A 5956-nucleotide genomic window follows, 5' to 3' on the forward strand; every position below is an offset into this window, starting at 1 on the left:
ATCTCAAAGGGGACATGGATGCATTTAACCTGCAGTTACAGATGGATAAATAATGTTTTGTTTTTAAAACGTTGAATGTTTAAAACATGAACAAAATAGTAGAAATGTGAAATTAAAGGGGTTAAGGTTAAGGGGTCTAAAAACCTAAATCGCTTATTGATAAAATTATAAAAATGCATTGATACAAATATCTTAATGATACAAAAGATACGTAAATATTTTTAGCGATTTGTATGTTTTAAACGTTGAAATACGCCTAAATTGTACGTTTTAGCATCAATAAAAACGTGCAAAAATGTATGTTATGTGCTTGAAAATATTACGTATTAATACCTATAAACATGAGACCAGGCTGAAATAAGATGTCAAATGGGGAAATTTACAATACACAGAAGCAATGGCTAAACCTTTCCCTAAACCTTTAACACTGGCTAAACTCTTCCCTAAACCTTTAACACTGTTTATTTGCTGACGTGCAAACACTGCTCTTTCCTTCAGGAAATACTAGTTTAGTGGTTGATGTTTCTGAGAAAATAACTGTCTATGGATTTGTTTGGTTGGAAAACATTTTGGATTCATTTTCACATAGGCAGTGAAGAAGCCCTGTTTGAGAATATATGCTATCTCTTCACATCTCTACTTATCCAAACCTTCCTTAGTACCCTGTGAGGAAGCCAATGAAGCCACAGCAATGGAGTGGCTGCTCTTTTAAGCTGTCAAAGAAAATCCCTGACTAAACACAAGGGAGAAGCAGTTAATACCCTGGCACAGTATAGGGTTGGAAAAAATACCCTGACTTTGTCAATGATTGAGTCAAGTTATTCTGAGACATGACCTTAAATAGATTAGCTCATGTCGTGAGGGCGTGAGGGCTTCAAAGGAAGTGTTTTTAGTGTGGGGCGGGATGGAAATATCTATTCGAAAACCTAGTGAGCTGCGTACAAGCGTACAAATTTAGGCATCATAGGTAGGCTACACTGTGGACTCAAAGACCGTTCCAAAAGGTAGGTAGCATTATAATACGCCTTCTAAAATACTTAGTTTTGGCCACATTTTCATTTATGCATATGGAGAAGGAAATCCAATAATACACTGTGACAAGCTCAATGAAAAAAGGAGAAAAAAAGGTTAAGTAAGAGAAATATCAGTTATACATGCTGATTTATAATCTATTCAACACAAAAACACACTGATAAAAAATAGTTCACTATGATAATTTTCATTCTTATCCAAATGCTAACGTCAAACGATTGTAAGTTGAAAATGAGTTTGACATTAGCATGTCGCTAAGCTAAAAACTCAATACTCCTTACAGCATACATGCATTAAGTAAAATAGGCAATTTATATTTAGATTGCACTGTTTACTGAAGGAAATACATTTATAACCAGCATTTCTCTTTGCTCATCTGCCATCTTGGATTCATTTGTTTGTTTGTTTTCACTGAACTTGCACATTGCAGTGATTGCCTTCTATGAATGACACATGCCTACCTTTTGGAAAAGCCTTTGAATGCTTCTCTAGGCAGCTGACAAAGCGATAGTGATGAAAGCCTGGTTATAATGCAGTCAATTCTTATATTGATGATTACATGTCTTCGAATATCCTATTGTCATATAACTCAAAGTGTATTGGATTCCTTTCAATAGCAACAGCAATAACTACAAAAACATGGCAGTTGCTAAATATGCATTTACTTTCTTTGTACTGTTTACCCTTTCAACAGCTAGGACCTGTGGCTCTAATCTGCGGGGCCCTAAAGGCATCATAACGTCTCCAAATTACCCCGTCCAGTATGAGAATAACGCACACTGTGTGTGGGTCATAACAGCGGTGGATCCAGAGAAGGTACGTCTGCAATTTAAATCTAAATTGCAACCTAAGGCTGACTCCAAGTTAAACCAGTATAGAATTCCACAAAACACACTTACGGTCCATTTTTAATCTGCCAAGCCAAAGCATGATATGCTGCTGAATAGCCACCAAGACACATAATTGAATAGGACCTTGCATAAATGTCAAAAATAATCTTAGAGATAATTTGTGAGGACATTTGCATTGCAGTCCACAGTGTTTGCATAATTGTCAACCTTTTGCCCTGACTGTCTCTCGCTATTACTGCGTCTCCAGAATTGATTAGGTTCAGCCACACGTCTTCAGCTCTGTGGCAAGAGTGATGGTAATACAATCCGGCATGACCTCAACACACGCCGTGAGAGTGACTCATGCTTTTGTTACTAAATCAAGACCAAATGAAAAAAGTCAAAACAACATATTAGAATAAACAAGAGCTATTCTGCTCCCCATGCTTAGCATCTTTCCAGATTTTAATGTTGAGATAATGTGTCTGTGTGACATTATTGAATTTACTTTCAGATCTTGAAATTACTGTAAAATGATCTAACATTACAGATATTTAGCAGACATTTAGCAACTATTTAGCTGGATAATACACCAAATATTCACCATATATGACTATTCAAAACTTTGTGGCTCGTAAGATTTATAATATATAAAATCTAGGCTACATTTATCATTTATTTGATCAAATCCTTCTGACCTCAAACTTTGGAATGGTAGTGTATATTTGTAATGTATGTATCAAATATTGATATTTATTCAAACTTCATGATAAAAAGGCAGTAGAGTTCTGAGAATAAGTAGAAATTATTTTAGTGCATTGATTCAAAATGCTAATTCATTTGGATTCATTTGCATCACCACTCTGAGACCAAAGTCTCTGAGTGGGATTTTTCAAGCATTTAAAGGGGTCATATGATGCGATTTAAATTTTTCCTTTCTCTTTGGAGTGTTACAAGCTCTTGCTGCATAAAGAAGATCTGTAAAGTTGCAAAGACTAAAGTCTCAAATCCAAAGAGATATTCTTTATAAAAGTTAAGAGTCATTTCCTTCAGGAAATACTAGTTTAGTGGTTGATGTTTCTGAGAAAATAACTGTCTATGGATTTGTTTGGTTGGAAAACATTTTGGATTCATTTTCACATAGGCAGTGAAGAAGCCCTGTTTGAGAATATATGCTATCTCTTCACATCTCTACTTATCCAAACCTTCCTTAGTACCCTGTGAGGAAGCCAATGAAGCCACAGCAATGGAGTGGCTGCTCTTTTAAGCTGTCAAAGAAAATCCCTGACTAAACACAAGGGAGAAGCAGTTAATACCCTGGCACAGTATAGGGTTGGAAAAAATACCCTGACTTTGTCAATGATTGAGTCAAGTTATTCTGAGACATGACCTTAAATAGATTAGCTCATGTCGTGAGGGCTGGATGTGTTCAAAGGAAGTGTTTTTAGTGTGGGGCGGGATGGAAATATCTATTCGAAAACCTAGTGAGCTGCGTACAAATAAAGCATTTTAGGCATCATAGGTAGGCTACACTGTGGACTCAAAGACCGTTCCAAAAGGTAGGTAGCATTATAAGACGCCTTCTAAAATACTTAGTTTTGGCCACATTTTCATTTATGCATATGGAGAAGGAAATCCAATAATACACTGTGACAAGCTCAGTGAAAAAAGGAGAAAAAAAGGTTAAGTAAGAGAAATATCAGTTATACATGCTGATTTATAATCTATTCAACACAAAAACACACTGATAAAAAATAGTTCACTATGATAATTTTCATTCTTATCCAAATGCTAACGTCAAACGATTGTAAGTTGAAAATGAGTTTGACATTAGCATGTCGCTAAGCTAAAAACTCAATACTCCTTACAGCATACATGCATTAAGTAAAATAGGCAATTTATATTTAGATTGCACTGTTTACTGAAGGAAATACATTTATAACCAGCATTTCTCTTTGCTCATCTGCCATCTTGGATTCATTTGTTTGTTTGTTTTCACTGAACTTGCACATTGCAGTGATTGCCTTCTATGAATGACACATGCCTACCTTTTGGAAAAGCCTTTGAATGCTTCTCTAGGCAGCTGACAAAGCGATAGTGATGAAAGCCTGGTTATAATGCAGTCAATTCTTATATTGATGATTACATGTCTTCGAATATCCTATTGTCATATAACTCAAAGTGTGTTGGATTCCTTTCAATAGCAACAGCAATAACTACAAAAACATGGCAGTTGCTAAATATGCATTTACTTTCTTTGTACTGTTTACCCTTTCAACAGCTAGGACCTGTGGCTCTAATCTGCGGGGCCCTAAAGGCATCATAACGTCTCCAAATTACCCCGTCCAGTATGAGAATAACGCACACTGTGTGTGGGTCATAACAGCGGTGGATCCAGAGAAGGTACGTCTGCAATTTAAATCTAAATTGCAACCTAAGGCTGACTCCAAGTTAAACCAGTATAGAATTCCACAAAACACACTTACGGTCCATTTTTAATCTGCCAAGCCAAAGCATGATATGCTGCTGAATAGCCACCAAGACACATAATTGAATAGGACCTTGCATAAATGTCAAAAATAATCTTAGAGATAATTTGTGAGGACATTTGCATTGCAGTCCACAGTGTTTGCATAATTGTCAACCTTTTGCCCTGACTGTCTCTCGCTATTACTGCGTCTCCAGAATTGATTAGGTTCAGCCACACGTCTTCAGCTCTGTGGCAAGAGTGATGGTAATACAATCCGGCATGACCTCAACACACGCCGTGAGAGTGACTCATGCTTTTGTTACTAAATCAAGACCAAATGAAAAAAGTCAAAACAACATATTAGAATAAACAAGAGCTATTCTGCTCCCCATGCTTAGCATCTTTCCAGATTTTAATGTTGAGATAATGTGTCTGTGTGACATTATTGAATTTACTTTCAGATCTTGAAATTACTGTAAAATGATCTAACATTACAGATATTTAGCAGACATTTAGCAACTATTTAGCTGGATAATACACCAAATATTCACCATATATGACTATTCAAAACTTTGTGGCTCGTAAGATTTATAATATATAAAATCTAGGCTACATTTATCATTTATTTGATCAAATCCTTCTGACCTCAAACTTTGGAATGGTAGTGTATATTTGTAATGTATGTATCAAATATTGATATTTATTCAAACTTCATGATAAAAAGGCAGTAGAGTTCTGAGAATAAGTAGAAATTATTTTAGTGCATTGATTCAAAATGCTAATTCATTTGGATTCATTTGCATCACCACTCTGAGACCAAAGTCTCTGAGTGGGATTTTTCAAGCATTTAAAGGGGTCATATGATGCGATTTAAATTTTTCCTTTCTCTTTGGAGTGTTACAAGCTCTTGCTGCATAAAGAAGATCTGTAAAGTTGCAAAGACTAAAGTCTCAAATCCAAAGAGATATTCTTTATAAAAGTTAAGAGTCAACAACGCCTACCTAAAACGGCTCGTTCTAACACGCCCCCACATGTCTACGTCACGATGTGGGAAGATTTATATAACGCTGCCCAAATGTTCACGCAAAGAAAGAAGGCATAACTTTTATTCTCACTGTTGCCGCCGCTGCCATGTTGTGGAGTCGCTGTGTGTTTCGTTGTGAAAGCGAAACTACTCTGTTTGGCCTTCCAAAAGAGGACATGACTAGAAATCAGTGGTTTAGTTGTATTTACAACACTGTTCCAGAACAGTTCAACCCAAATATTCAAATGTGTCCAGAGCATTTTATGGAGGATGGATGAGGACTGTTTCCTGAACCACAGACGCATTAGTAGCCTAATGCGTCTGTGGCACAAAGGCTGTTTCTAAAGTTGGGCAGTTCCAACTTTGCAAGTACAGTCTGGCGCTTCTGACTTCTGTAAGTACATTTTTTATATTAAAATAATTTGCCAATGATGATTCAAAAGAGAGTTTTGAGCAGTGTAGAGTAGGCTTGTTGTTTGTTGTTTCTCCGATCACAAATGCAGACATTGTTTTATGTTTACGCAGCGCGTAATTATAATCAGTAATTATGTCCCCACTGGATGCAACAAATGCCTTGTTTGTAATGGGTTTTATTGGTTT

General features: G+C 36.3%; 1 protein-coding gene and 1 long non-coding RNA gene across 2 annotated transcripts in view; both read left to right on the plus strand.

Moving 5' to 3' along the window:
• LOC107565075 (uncharacterized) overlaps positions 1-1801 on the plus strand; it is a 6760-nt gene extending 4959 nt beyond the window's left edge. Inside the window, exon 3 of the long non-coding RNA XR_001606321.1 lies at positions 1727-1801. This is a non-coding gene — a long non-coding RNA (uncharacterized lncRNA). The remainder of the gene's footprint in view (positions 1-1726) is intronic.
• A 2373-nt stretch (positions 1802-4174) lies between these two features.
• The window catches only part of LOC107565079 (CUB and sushi domain-containing protein 1-like), a gene marked incomplete at its 3' end in the record, with an annotated part of 65565 nt that continues 63783 nt past the window's right edge, over positions 4175-5956 (plus strand). The window contains exon 1 of the mRNA XM_016250264.1: positions 4175-4265. The remainder of the gene's footprint in view (positions 4266-5956) is intronic.

The sequence above is a fragment of the Sinocyclocheilus grahami genome, unplaced genomic scaffold (genome assembly GCF_001515645.1).
Source record: "Sinocyclocheilus grahami isolate Dianchi unplaced genomic scaffold, SAMN03320097.WGS_v1.1 scaffold980.1, whole genome shotgun sequence".
Taxonomy (NCBI): Eukaryota; Metazoa; Chordata; class Actinopteri; order Cypriniformes; family Cyprinidae; genus Sinocyclocheilus; species Sinocyclocheilus grahami.